The sequence below is a fragment of the Camelus bactrianus genome, chromosome 3 (genome assembly GCF_048773025.1).
Source record: "Camelus bactrianus isolate YW-2024 breed Bactrian camel chromosome 3, ASM4877302v1, whole genome shotgun sequence".
NCBI classification, from domain to species: domain Eukaryota; kingdom Metazoa; phylum Chordata; class Mammalia; order Artiodactyla; family Camelidae; genus Camelus; species Camelus bactrianus.
This window is the reverse complement of record NC_133541.1, coordinates 84,482,677-84,494,912: the sequence shown is the minus strand read 5'-3', so window position 1 is coordinate 84,494,912 and position 12,236 is coordinate 84,482,677. Positions and strand designations below refer to the sequence as shown.

Here is a 12,236-nt window from a genome sequence, read left to right as displayed (position 1 = left end):
AACATTAAATGAGCAATTCCTGTAACTTACCAAGTTAAAAGACTAAAGGAGAAATAGTGATTAGTCTTATAGATGCCAAAAAAATACTTAAAATTCATTCATGATTATTTTTAAAAAGGAGATTTGCTTAAAGAATAGCTATAAAAAGCTACCGCAAATAAAATAATGTTGAAATGTTGAAATTGTGTCTTTTGACCTCAAACATAGTATTAGGTACTACTATCACTGCTTTTTTTGTCTGTCTCCTTTATGTTATTGAAGGATATTGATGTAAAATATTACATAAGTTACAGGTATACCGCAGACTGATTCACAATTTTAAAGGCTGTACTCCATTGACAGTTATTATGAAATACTGGCTGTATTCCCTGTGTGTACTTGTACAGTGCCTCCATATATCTTATTTTATACATAATAGTTTGTGTCACTTAATCTCCTATCCCTATATTGTTCTCTCTCCTTACTGGTAACCACTAGTTTGTTCTCTATATCTGTAAGTCTGCTTCTTTTTGTTATATTCACTAGTTTGTTTTTTACAGTCCACATAAAACTGGTATCATATGATATTTGTTTTTTCTGACTTACTTAATATGCAATATTTTTATATATTATAGTATAGTATATTAATAATAAAAATAAAGAGGTTATGAGGAAACTTTTGGAGGTGAGGGATGTGTTTATGTCACAGATTGTGAGGATGGTTTCACAAGTGTATACTTATTTCCAAATTCATCAAGCTGCATACATTAAAAGTGTACAGGTTTTTATGTGTCAATCATACCTCAGTTAAGTGGTTAAAAAAAAGTCACTGTGAAAGTATCAGTATTAGACTAACCCTCTCACAGACAACAACTGTAAACTATATTCAAAAAAAGTTTTTTTGGACTGTTTGAAGGCACTGGAGAGTAACCAAAAGCAGAGACTCTAGAAAGAATCTGATGCTTGAAGGAAGTGAATCATTCAAGTGAGATGAATGTTTATATAAATGTGGGCTTTATTCCTAAGGATGCTCACCATTTCTTATTTGCAGAGGTTAGAAGTCAAGCTTGAGATACCAGAGGATGGATCAATGGCTAGAAACTGAACAGGAGAACGTCAGAAAGCACAAAAGCACAGCAGGAAACTAAAATCTGCATAGGCCAGGAGAGACTCTGAGAACATCAGTGGAGAACAAGAAGCAAGCTGAAAAAGGTCAGCAGAGATGCCGGCCACCACTCATGCCAGGAGTTTGGTCTGTGATTTCCAGCTCAGAGGGGGCTTGGTAAACCCTTCAGTTTCCCTAGTAAATCAAAGTGTGATCCATTGTCAAGAAAAAAATCAATAGGAAGGGAATCTGAGATGACCCAGATGATAAAATTAGCAAGAAAAGAGGTTTTAAAACATCAGAAAAGCTGTATGTTCAAGGGCGTAAAGGAAAAATGGTCATAAAGTTTAAACATATAAGGAATCTCAAAAGAGAAAGAAAAATTATGAAAATAAACCAAGTGGAAATTCTAGAAATGAAAAGTACAATAATGGAGAATGAAAATATCACTAGACAAGATTAATAGAAGACTATGTATGGCAGTAGAAAAGATCAATACATCTGAAGTTCAATCAATTGAAATTAGGCAATTTGAAGGACAGTGAAAAAATGATTAAAATAGATGAACAGAACCCAGTGAAATTCTGGAACAATATTAATTTGTCTATCATACATGTAATTGAAGTGCCAAGAGGAGATGAGTGAGACAGAAAAGCACATGAACAAAATAGGCTGATAATTTCCACAATTTGGTAAAAAGCATAAACATATAAATGCAGGAAGCTTAGCAAGAAGGAAAATACATAGAAACACTTACCTAGGCATATCAGTCAAGCTGCTGAAAATCTAAGATACAGTGTTGAAATAACTTTCCAGGCCCAAGATGGAGCCACTCCTGCCCAAGGTGCCACGTTAGCAAACCGAATCTTAGGTAACATTCATGTTCCTGTAAGAGTTACATTTAATCAGAAACACAGTGTATCAAATCAGCCAGTCTCCAAACACCAAGCCAACTCTGGCCCACTTGCCCTAAACAAGACTGACTATATGGCCCCAGCCAATCAGATGTTTTCTATTTGTCTCTTCCTCGTTCTTTATTCTTTATCCTATAAAAGTTTCTTGGCTTCTACCTCATTTTACAGTTCTCCAAAAGGAAACAGTCTCCTTCACAAAGGTTAAAAGTTTATATCACCTAATTTGTCTTCTTTAATCTTTTTTTTTAAACAAGAGAAGATCTGAAATCCAACAAAGATCAAAAAAGAACCACCGAGAATTAATGATATGAATGATTACAGACTTCTCATCAAAAAGTAAGGAAGGACCAAAGACAACAGAATACCTTTATAGTGCTGAGAGAAATAAAAACTGTCAACCCAGAACTCTATCTTAAAGGGGAGGGGGTGGAGGGATAAATTGGGAGATTGGGATTTGCAGATACTAACTACTATATATAAAACAGATAAACAGCAAGGTCCTACTGTATAGCACAGGGAACTATATTCAGTACCCTGTAAGAGTCTATGATGAAAAAGAATATGAAAAGGAATATATAACTGAAATATAACTGAATCACTATGCTGTACACCAGAAATTAATACATTGTAAACTGACTCTACTTCAATAAAAAAAATGGAACAAGTAAAAAACAAAGACATTTGCAAATAAAATAAAGCTGACAGTTCATCACTAGCAGTCCTGTACTATAAGAAAAGATAAAGAAATCCATCAAAAGACAAAACTCAAGAAGAGAAATATTACTAAAAATTAAGAAGAAATATCTCAATAAATAATAAGTTCTTAATAACATTCCTAAATGTATATGCACTTTAGTGAGCTTCAAAATACTCAAAGCAATACCTGCCAAAACTAAAGGAAGAAACAGGTAAGTGCATAATCATAGTTATGTATTTTAACACCTACCCCTTTGCAAATTGACTAAACAAAATAAATCAATAAAGATACAGAAGATTTAAACGCTCGCAACCAACTGCAACGTGTTTTCAAGAAACAGAACAGGTTGACATTATCTGAGGACATTATTTTAAGGGCGTGAGTTTCCAAATTGATAGGGCCTATCATTTCTCCAGCACAATGTGTGAAAAAACACCCACACCAAACAATGTCATCATGAAACGTCAAAACCCTGCAAACAAAGACATGTATCCAAAAGTTCTCAGAGACAAAGCAAAGAAGAAATAAAACAAAAACAAATGCCATACCACGAAATGGAAATCTATTTAAATGCATGGTTCCAGACATGACGGAGTAATTGGTATTGAACTTGCCATTCTGCTATAAACAACATAAAACAAAATATATGAAGTCACTATTTTGAGGGTCTAAGCAATCGTAATATAAAGCAATAATTCTGGAGAGAAGGGGAAAATGTGAGGTGAATCACATTCCCCCTGGGGGCACTTCCCATGCGTGCTGCAGAGAAGTGGGGCTCAAACAGAGTAGTTGTCTTGCTGGGCAAAGACTGGAGTTCACTGCTGCTGCAACAAATCACCACACACTCAGTGGCTTAGAACAACATCCATTTATGATGTCATAGTTTCCATGGATCAGATATCTGGGCACAGCACGGATTTCAGCCAATTCTCTGCTTAGGATCTCACATGGTCAAAGTCAAGGTGTTGGAAAGGGCAGGATTCTTTTCTGCAGGCTCTTGAAAGAATGTCCCTCCAAGCTCATTTCCTTAAGGTTAAAGAACTAACGTCCTCATTTCCTTGCTGGCTGTCAGCCAGGAGCTTCTCTAAGCTCCTTAAAGTCATTGGCACTCTTGCACACATTGCCCCTCTCCCAGCTTAAAGGTCTACTAGGGTATGTCAAGTACTTTTCAATCTCTATGACATCCCCTTCTGGCACATCTATCTGACTGATATTTATATTATGCATAATCATCTTCAAATAAGATACTGGTAAATTACATCTCATTCTTATTGAAGAAAAAGCAAGAAATACTGGTGAGCATTATCCATGGGTCTATCTAAGGTCTATGTGTTAGAAGTGCATTCGGTGGTGAATAAAAAACTCATGCATACACTGTGGATTGCAAGTAATAATGGGATAAGAAAAACATTTAATTATCTCACCCAAGAAAAAATCTGGAGGTAGACAGTCTTTTGTGATGTCATCAAATCCCCAGGCTCCTTCTATCCTTGTGTTCTACTATCCTTTCAAGGATCTGCCTCTCCCATCATAGTTGTAAAATACATGCTGAATCCCCAGAAATTAAGCCCAGGTTCACAGCAAAAATAAGAGAAAAGTGGAAGACATCAGATGTCTATGTCCCTTTTATCAAGAAAATAGGTATTTTCCAGAACACCCAACAAGAGCTCTACTTACATCTCATTAATACAAAGTGTGTCATATGCCCTCTCCCAACTGCTATCGAGACCAGGAAATCAAATGTTGAGCTGTATAAGACTCTTATGTGGAGGGAGAAAAGAGGAGAGGCATTTGGGAACAAGTCAACATTTTGGTTTTCTGGTCAACAGCGTCTGCTATAGGTACAGCACCTTTATCTCTGCTTTTGGGAGTTTAACATCCCAAGCCTCAATCTTCATGTATAGAAAATAACCTCATTCTCTTGGGACACTTAAATAGTAAGATACAAAAAGAGCATTTAGAATAACATTTGGCACATTTAACACTCATGAGATACTAATTTTCCCTCTTTTCAAAAGTAAAATTCCCCTTTGTTACTTACTAGCATGGGCACATAATTGTTTGTTACATATTTCTCTTTTTCTAACTTAAAAAATAACCTCTCCATGTATCGTTATAGTTTGAAACCTGAACTAAATGAACCCCCATGGACAATTATAGCCTAGACCCCTGAGTGTCTGGAGTGGGTAGATCTACTTACAAAATATGGCCTTAGACAGATTTACTACATGTTTTTTCTTTTCCATTGCTTCCCCTCAACACTCCCTCAAATCTCGATACTGTTATTATTAGGATCCAAGTTAAGTACATATGTATTAGTCAGTACGTTCCAGCCATAAGTGATAGGAACCCAGCTCGAACTGGCTTAAATAATTTAAGTTTAAAAATACAGACCTAAAATCACTCGTGTAACTTAAAATCCAAGGGGACAACAGCTTCAAATAATGTCATGGAGTCTATCTCTCATCCCTGTTTTTCTCTGTTACTATCAGTCCCAACAGCCTCTCCATTCAGAGATGGCTGGATGATCTCTAGCACCTGAAGATCTGCCTCCTAGCAACACAGCAACCCCACAAAAAAAGTAAAGGTCTGCTTTCCCATAATTCCAGCACAATTGTCAGAATTGGACTGACTCAGGAAACATGCCCTTGGTACTAGAGCTAGAATAACCAAGTAGGTTCATATCGTGACTTAGCATCCCTTTGATCAAGTCATTTAACTTCTTTGAGCTGTAATCTCATCACCTGTAAAATAGTACTGACTTCTGGAATCAACTGGAGGATTAAATTATTAATATCATCTGTAAAACAGTATCTATTTCCTGGATCACTTGGGGAATTAAATTATTTAATACACCTGAAGCACTTGGAGCAGGCCTTGGCAGCAGTACTTGCTGCCTAAGTATTTAGGTTCTGATGTTCTCTCTTAAACAATTCCTATCACTAGGTGAAGGAGGGTAAAATATGTTGAGTGATGTGCCCATCTTGGAGGAGGTGTGGTTTCCCATGGATGCACAGTTCAAAAGGAATAGTGTCCCTAGAGAAAAGTCGAGATGCTATCATTAGAAGAGTGAGAAACAGATGCCCTTTAGGCAAAAAAAGAAGAGATCCACTATAGTCTAAAAGCTTCTATGTAGCCTTGAAAAAGATTATAGATCTCTGCATTAGGATCAGTAACTGCTCCTCAAAACACAGTGAAATTTTGTATTTCCAAGTGGGCCTCGGCCAGTACTTGTCTACCTATTTCTATCATATTAACATATTTAGGGGCACCACTGAGGAACATTAGCCATTAAGAGTAATCAAGGAATAGGAGCTATTTTAAGGCTCTTGAACAGAGAAAATCTTGAGAAACATACTTTGAAGAAGCTCCTGAAGAATGTCGGACTCCTTTGAGTTATTCCGTGGAATTTTATATCATTACCATAAGCTTAGATCACACTCTATAGCAGAAGCACAAAAGACACTCTTCCCTTCATTCAGACATTGGAAAAGTCTTCAATGCTTTTTGTAAAGCAACCAGAATCCATACCTGCAACGCTGGTCCCTGGACGTTAGTAGTGATGGACACATGTTGCATGTTTTCTAAAAAGGCAGTCAGCAATTCCTCAGCCCTTCATCTGGTTCCCCAGTACCTCCTCCCACCCCTACTCACCCTCACCACACACACATCATTATCATCGTCATGCACAGAGAACAAAAGTTTTGTTTTCTTCTTTAAGAAACATGCATGCATATGTGTGAATGATTTGTAGTAAACATCCAATAACTAAGATGAATGCTCTTGGTTATTGTATGAACTCTACGATCTGTGAGCTTGTGATTGGTGAACATGTTGGAGGGGGTTTATATCAGGGCTTCACTGGGCACTCATGTTTTATTGGGAGTATACCACAGAGATGCTATGTGCGTGGTGTGCAGTGTGAGTTGGCAGTATTGTCCTTAAGGCAGAAGAATGTATGTTACAGTAAGTTATCTGAGAAGTAAGGGTGTGGCATATGAGCAGTTTCGAATGAGGTGGGTTTGTGTATGGGGGGTGATAGTCAAAGTATTTAATAAATATTACAACCCATTCACTGACCAATTGGAATGAACTACTGACAAACTGAAGAAACAGAAGCAATAAACAACCTACACTGCCTTATCAAACCACACTAATTAAGTATCAGTCATGTGTGTTTGCACATATCTCATGGTAGACACACAATAAGAATTCAGCATATGCTATGGTGTTTATTGAGGTTCTTCCACATGTTGGACCCTATTATGATACTAGGTTGTGGGAAAACAAATAGCTGTTTTTTTTGGATGTACAGTCACAGATGGCTCATGAATATATCTGTGCCCCAATCTGTCCTCCACTCTCTCTGGCAAAAGGCCATGTCAATATGTGGTCCCATAACTCATAGGGAGGTCCCACAGTCAGCAAGTCCAGATAAGTAGGATTATTTTTTGCTCATTTGCCTTTGCTTATTATCTCCAAAACTGTCTAACATATTTTTATTTCCAGTTTATTTCTCTCTCCCCCATTCAGGGCACTATAAGTTGTACTCAGAAAAATATATGTGTGATTGAACAACTGAAGCCTTAAAATCAGATTTCAGCCTCTTTTCTCAGTTTGAGCCATGCCTCCATAGCTAGCAAAAAGTTGTCACAAACTATAAGTTTCAACTGTTATCTCATTATATTAGGATGGCAATCCTTCCCTGTTTTTTATATTTTATCTTTAATAGCTGGATTTCAGGGAAGGGAGTTAATTAACTCTATATGCACTCTCACGCCTAAGACTTTCAAGTAAACAGAGAAATTTTAAGTACTTCTGGACTCTGATGTAACATCATGAAGTGTCCCTCAGTCTTGTTCAAGAGAAAATAGGACAACAGAGCCATCTTAAGGATCTAGTATGATAGATGTATACAGTCAGAATATCATTATTTCCCTTCTTTCTGGTACAAAATTAAGGGGCTTCAGTGGCATTCCTGTGTGGATATTTGAATATATCACAAGCTGTGGTTTTCAAACTAGTGAGTAGCCCATCTACAGGTCTGCGTGGGGGCCCTTCATTAAGGCGTGGAGGCTTTTTGGTTTTTCCCCACAAAAGCATTATAAACAGGCTCTATTATTTTCGCAACCAAATATCCGACTAAACTACATGGGAAAACTCTCAATACTTAATAAAGTCAAAAGCAGTTTGTGCCTAAACTATGAGATGCTGAAGATGCTAATATGTCTATGTCTTGATCAACAGGAGTACATACAGTTTATAGTGTTAGTTACCACATCCATAATAATATGTTCCATTACCAATTTCCAGCACAAAAAGATTCCTGTTGAATAATGCAAAAATTAACTTAGTTCTATGTCCTTGCACAATGTTACCATCTTAGAGCAAAGTTTTGAATTAAGTCAAGTGTTATCACTAATTATACGAAAACCATGTCTAACGTTGCTTACTGATTTTGAGACTTTTTTCTACATAGAGAAATAATAAATTTGTGCTGTTGCGTGCTATATGAGCTTCAATCTACAGAAGTGTTTTGTTCACAACAAAATTCTCATTTAAGACAGCAAATAATTGTGGCTAAAGTACAGATGCAGTGAAGGGAAAGAGGGGGAGAAACAAGTTGCAATAAACACTAATAACCACAACTTTTATGTAGTTTGTCATATAAATCGCTCCCTAAGTGAGTAATAATATTTCTGCCTAGACTTATACTCATAAGTGATTTTACTAGTTAGGACACTTAACTTCTGCTCGACTAACAGACAACCTTGTATATGATCTCAAAATCTGTTTAAAAACATAATACCCAAGATATTTTTTTCAGTGAATCTGTGACTTCCAATCTGCCCAAGATAAAGTAACAGGGATCAGATTTACAGTCTGACTTAAAAAAAAAAAAAAACCTGAGAAAAATATATGAAACAAAGGTTTTTAAGACATTGGACATCAGGCTATGAAGAAGAGATGTGAAACAAGAGTCTGTTGGTGACTGTCCCAGCTAATTGCCTTGGGGGAGTTTCCAGGCTGAAGCACAGAGCAGGGGAGCTGGAGCAAACTCACAGCATTCCCCGAGATGAGGAGGCATGTCTGATAGACCAGGAAGACCAAGACACTAAGTTGTGCAGGACAGAGTACCGAAGAGAAGAGGTATTCAGAGAGAACACTCCAGAGATTTGCATAAACATTCTATGCAGTGTTAAGCAGAGTATAATCAACTGATAACGTGGGATGGGACTACCAGAGAGTGGGGAAAACAACAGAAAGGTTGGAGGGAACAAGAACAGGCACTCACACAGGAATGAGAATAATACCTGCTACCAGGAGCCACACTGGGGCACTGGGTAGAGGATTCAGAACAGTCTTGCCTCAGATTTGGAAAATAAATATCCCTAGGCTAACTGCTGCTCTGGTACTGCCTAACAAATATTAAAGGCGAGATATGAAAGGCTCAGACTGTTTCCAAATAATTCAACCACATTCCAGAACAAAATTCAACTGTAAGAATACAGAATTTTCAAGCACCCTACAAAGTAGAAAAAAATCAATGTCTATCACCCATTTAAAAATTAGCAGGCGTGAAAAGAAGTGAGAAAATACTGCACATAATGAAAAGAAAAAATCAATCAATCAAAATGGACTGACTACTGACACAGATGATGGAATTAGCAGACAATAACATTAAAATGAATATTATAGCTGCATTCCATGTGTTCAAAAAGCTACAGGAAAGATTGAACATGTTAAGTAAAACCTTAAAGGCATGCATGAAAAATACCAAATTGACTCCAAGATTAAAACTGCCATGAAATAAGTGAGATGAGATAAAAATTAAACATGAAAGTAAATACGCACTTGATAGGATTAATAAGAGAGGAGACATTGCAGAAGAAAATATTAGTGAACTTAAAGTTATAACAATAATCCCAAATGAAACCTAGAGAGATTTTTAAAAAAGACATAAGGGGGGAGGGTGTAGCTCGGTGGTAGAGTGCATACTTACCATGCACGAGGTCCTGGGTTCAAGCCCCAGTACCTTCATATAAATAAATTTTTTAAAAAAACTTTAATAAAAAAAATTTTTAAAGACTGTAGGAGGTAATTAGGTCATGAGCGTGGAACCCTCATGAATAGGATCAATGCCCCTTATAAAAGGGACCCCAGAAAGCCCCCTCCTGCTTTTTCCACTATGTGAAGAAACAAAGAGAAAGAGTCAGTCTGCAACCCAGAAGAGGGCTGTCACCAAAACTCACCCATGCTGACACCCTGATCTTGGACTTCCAGCCTCCAGAACAGAGAGAAATAAATGTCCGTTGCCTATAAATCACCCCGTCTATAGTACTTTGTTACAGCAGCCTGAACTAACTATGCCAACTACTTTGGAAAGTCTTTTAAAGTTTCTTAAAAAGTTTAAATATTTGTCCAGCCATTCCACATCTCAGCTTTTCCTGAAGAGACATGAAAGCAGAAGTCCACACAAAGACGTATATGTAAATGTTTATACCAGCTTTATTGGAATAGTGAAAAACCAGCAACAAATCAAATGTTCATCAACAGAAGAATGGATAAACACACTGTGGTATGTATGCACACAGTGAAACACTAGTCACCAATAAGAAGAAATGAATTGTTGATGCAATATGTATAAACATCAAAATAATTCTGATTATGAAAGGAGCCAAACAAAAGAGCGTATACTGTATGATTTCATGCATATAAAACTATAGAGAATAAAAACTAATGTATAGTGACATAAAGAGAATATGTGGTTGCTTGAAGACAGGCAGAGAAGAAAGAATGGATTACAAATGGATACAAGGACACTTTTCAGGTGATAAATATATTCATTATTTTGATTGCCATGTTGGTTTCACAGGTATATATGTATGTCAAAACTTACCAAACTATGTAATTAAAAATTTGCAATTTATTGAACATGAATTATACCCCAATAAAGTTGTTTTAACAAGTAAAAGGCTAAAAATTAAAATTTAAAGGAGAAAAAAATTCAGCTATATTTCTGTGTCAAGCTAAATATACAGGCAAGTTTAAAGGTATAAAAATAGTTAATATTAGAGAAGTTTTCCAACAGAGTAATGATATTGACTCATTATCTACATATGTATAGTATTTGCTATTAACTGCTGAACAGATATCTAACATCTGCTGGGGCTTTTAGAAAAATATCAAAAACACTATGCTGAGTCAGTAATCCCACTCCTGAGCATGTATCCAGAGAAAACTCTAATTCAAAAAGATTCATGCACTGCAATGTTCACAGCAGCACTGTTAACAATAGCCAAGACCAGGAATCAACCTAAATGTCCACTGACAGATGATTGAATAAAGTTGTGGTATATACATACATACATACATACAGCCAGCCATAAAAAGAATGAAATAATGCCATGGATGCACATACAGATTATCATACTAAGTGAAGGAAGTCAGATGGAGAAAGACAGATATATAGTATCATTCATATGTGGAATATAAAAAATATGACACAAATGAACTTATTTATAAAACAGAAAGAGACTCACAGACATAGAAAACAAATTTATGGTTACCAAAGGGGAAGGCGGAGGAAGGATTAATTGGGAGTTGGGGATTAGCAGATACAAACTACTATACATAAAATAGATAAACAACAAGCTCCTATTATATAGCACAGGGAACTACATTCAATATCTTGCAGTAACCCATAATGAAAAAGAATATTAATAAATATATGTGTGTGTGTGTGTAACTGAATCACTATCCTGTACACCAGAAACTAACACAACATTGTAAATCAACTACACTTCAGTTAAAAAAAAACACTGTATAAAGTCTATATATGCAGTTTACCTACATTACTATTAACAGGCTTCATTTCTACCAGGTAAGGAGAAAGATTTGTGTATAAATCTGTATCCCATAGGTGAACTCACATGCCCGTAGCAGAGGTGGGAGACATGAATCCATAAGCCACAACTCAGATGCATATCTCTATATGCTTCTAATGTCCTCATTATCGAGAACCTCCACACCACACCCATAATTATATATTGCTACACAAATAATCACTTGCCTTCCCTTATTTCAAACACAACAAATTGACATTTTTGCATTTTTTTCAGTTGTTATTTTGATTGGTTGGGAGAGATGCCTCCAATTTCCCTTTGTTTAAATTATTAACTGCTTCATTTTTCAAAAAAGTATTTTAATGAATGAATGAATATAAAAAACTTCAAGTTACTTTTATTATATAGGCCATTTGTCACTTAAATTCTTCAATATTATCTAGCAACTTGGGATGGTCACAAGTGAATTTCAACCATTTAAAAAAATGTTTTCTAGCAAAATTACTATACAGTTCTTTTTAAGTTATAGACACATCAAAAGCTTATCTTTATCAGCTTTGGGCAGTAAAAGACATTATTCTTTCCCAGAGAAAAGGAAATATGTGCTGAATAGGCAGTTGCTACCCACCAACTACATTGCTATATAGTATAATATTACTACACTGATTAATAGTAATTAAGGTATTTAAGAAACT

The 12,236-nt window shown here is 36.1% G+C and overlaps 1 long non-coding RNA gene across 8 annotated transcripts in view; it reads right to left on the bottom strand.

The window, feature by feature from the left end:
• The window catches only part of LOC123613289 (uncharacterized), a 196,662-nt gene that overhangs the window by 75,396 nt on the left and 109,030 nt on the right, over positions 1–12,236 (bottom strand). For all 8 annotated transcript variants that reach the window (XR_012505609.1, XR_012505607.1, XR_012505604.1 and 5 more), the window contains one exon: positions 1,842–1,970. This is a non-coding gene — a long non-coding RNA (uncharacterized LOC123613289). The remainder of the gene's footprint in view (positions 1–1,841; positions 1,971–12,236) is intronic.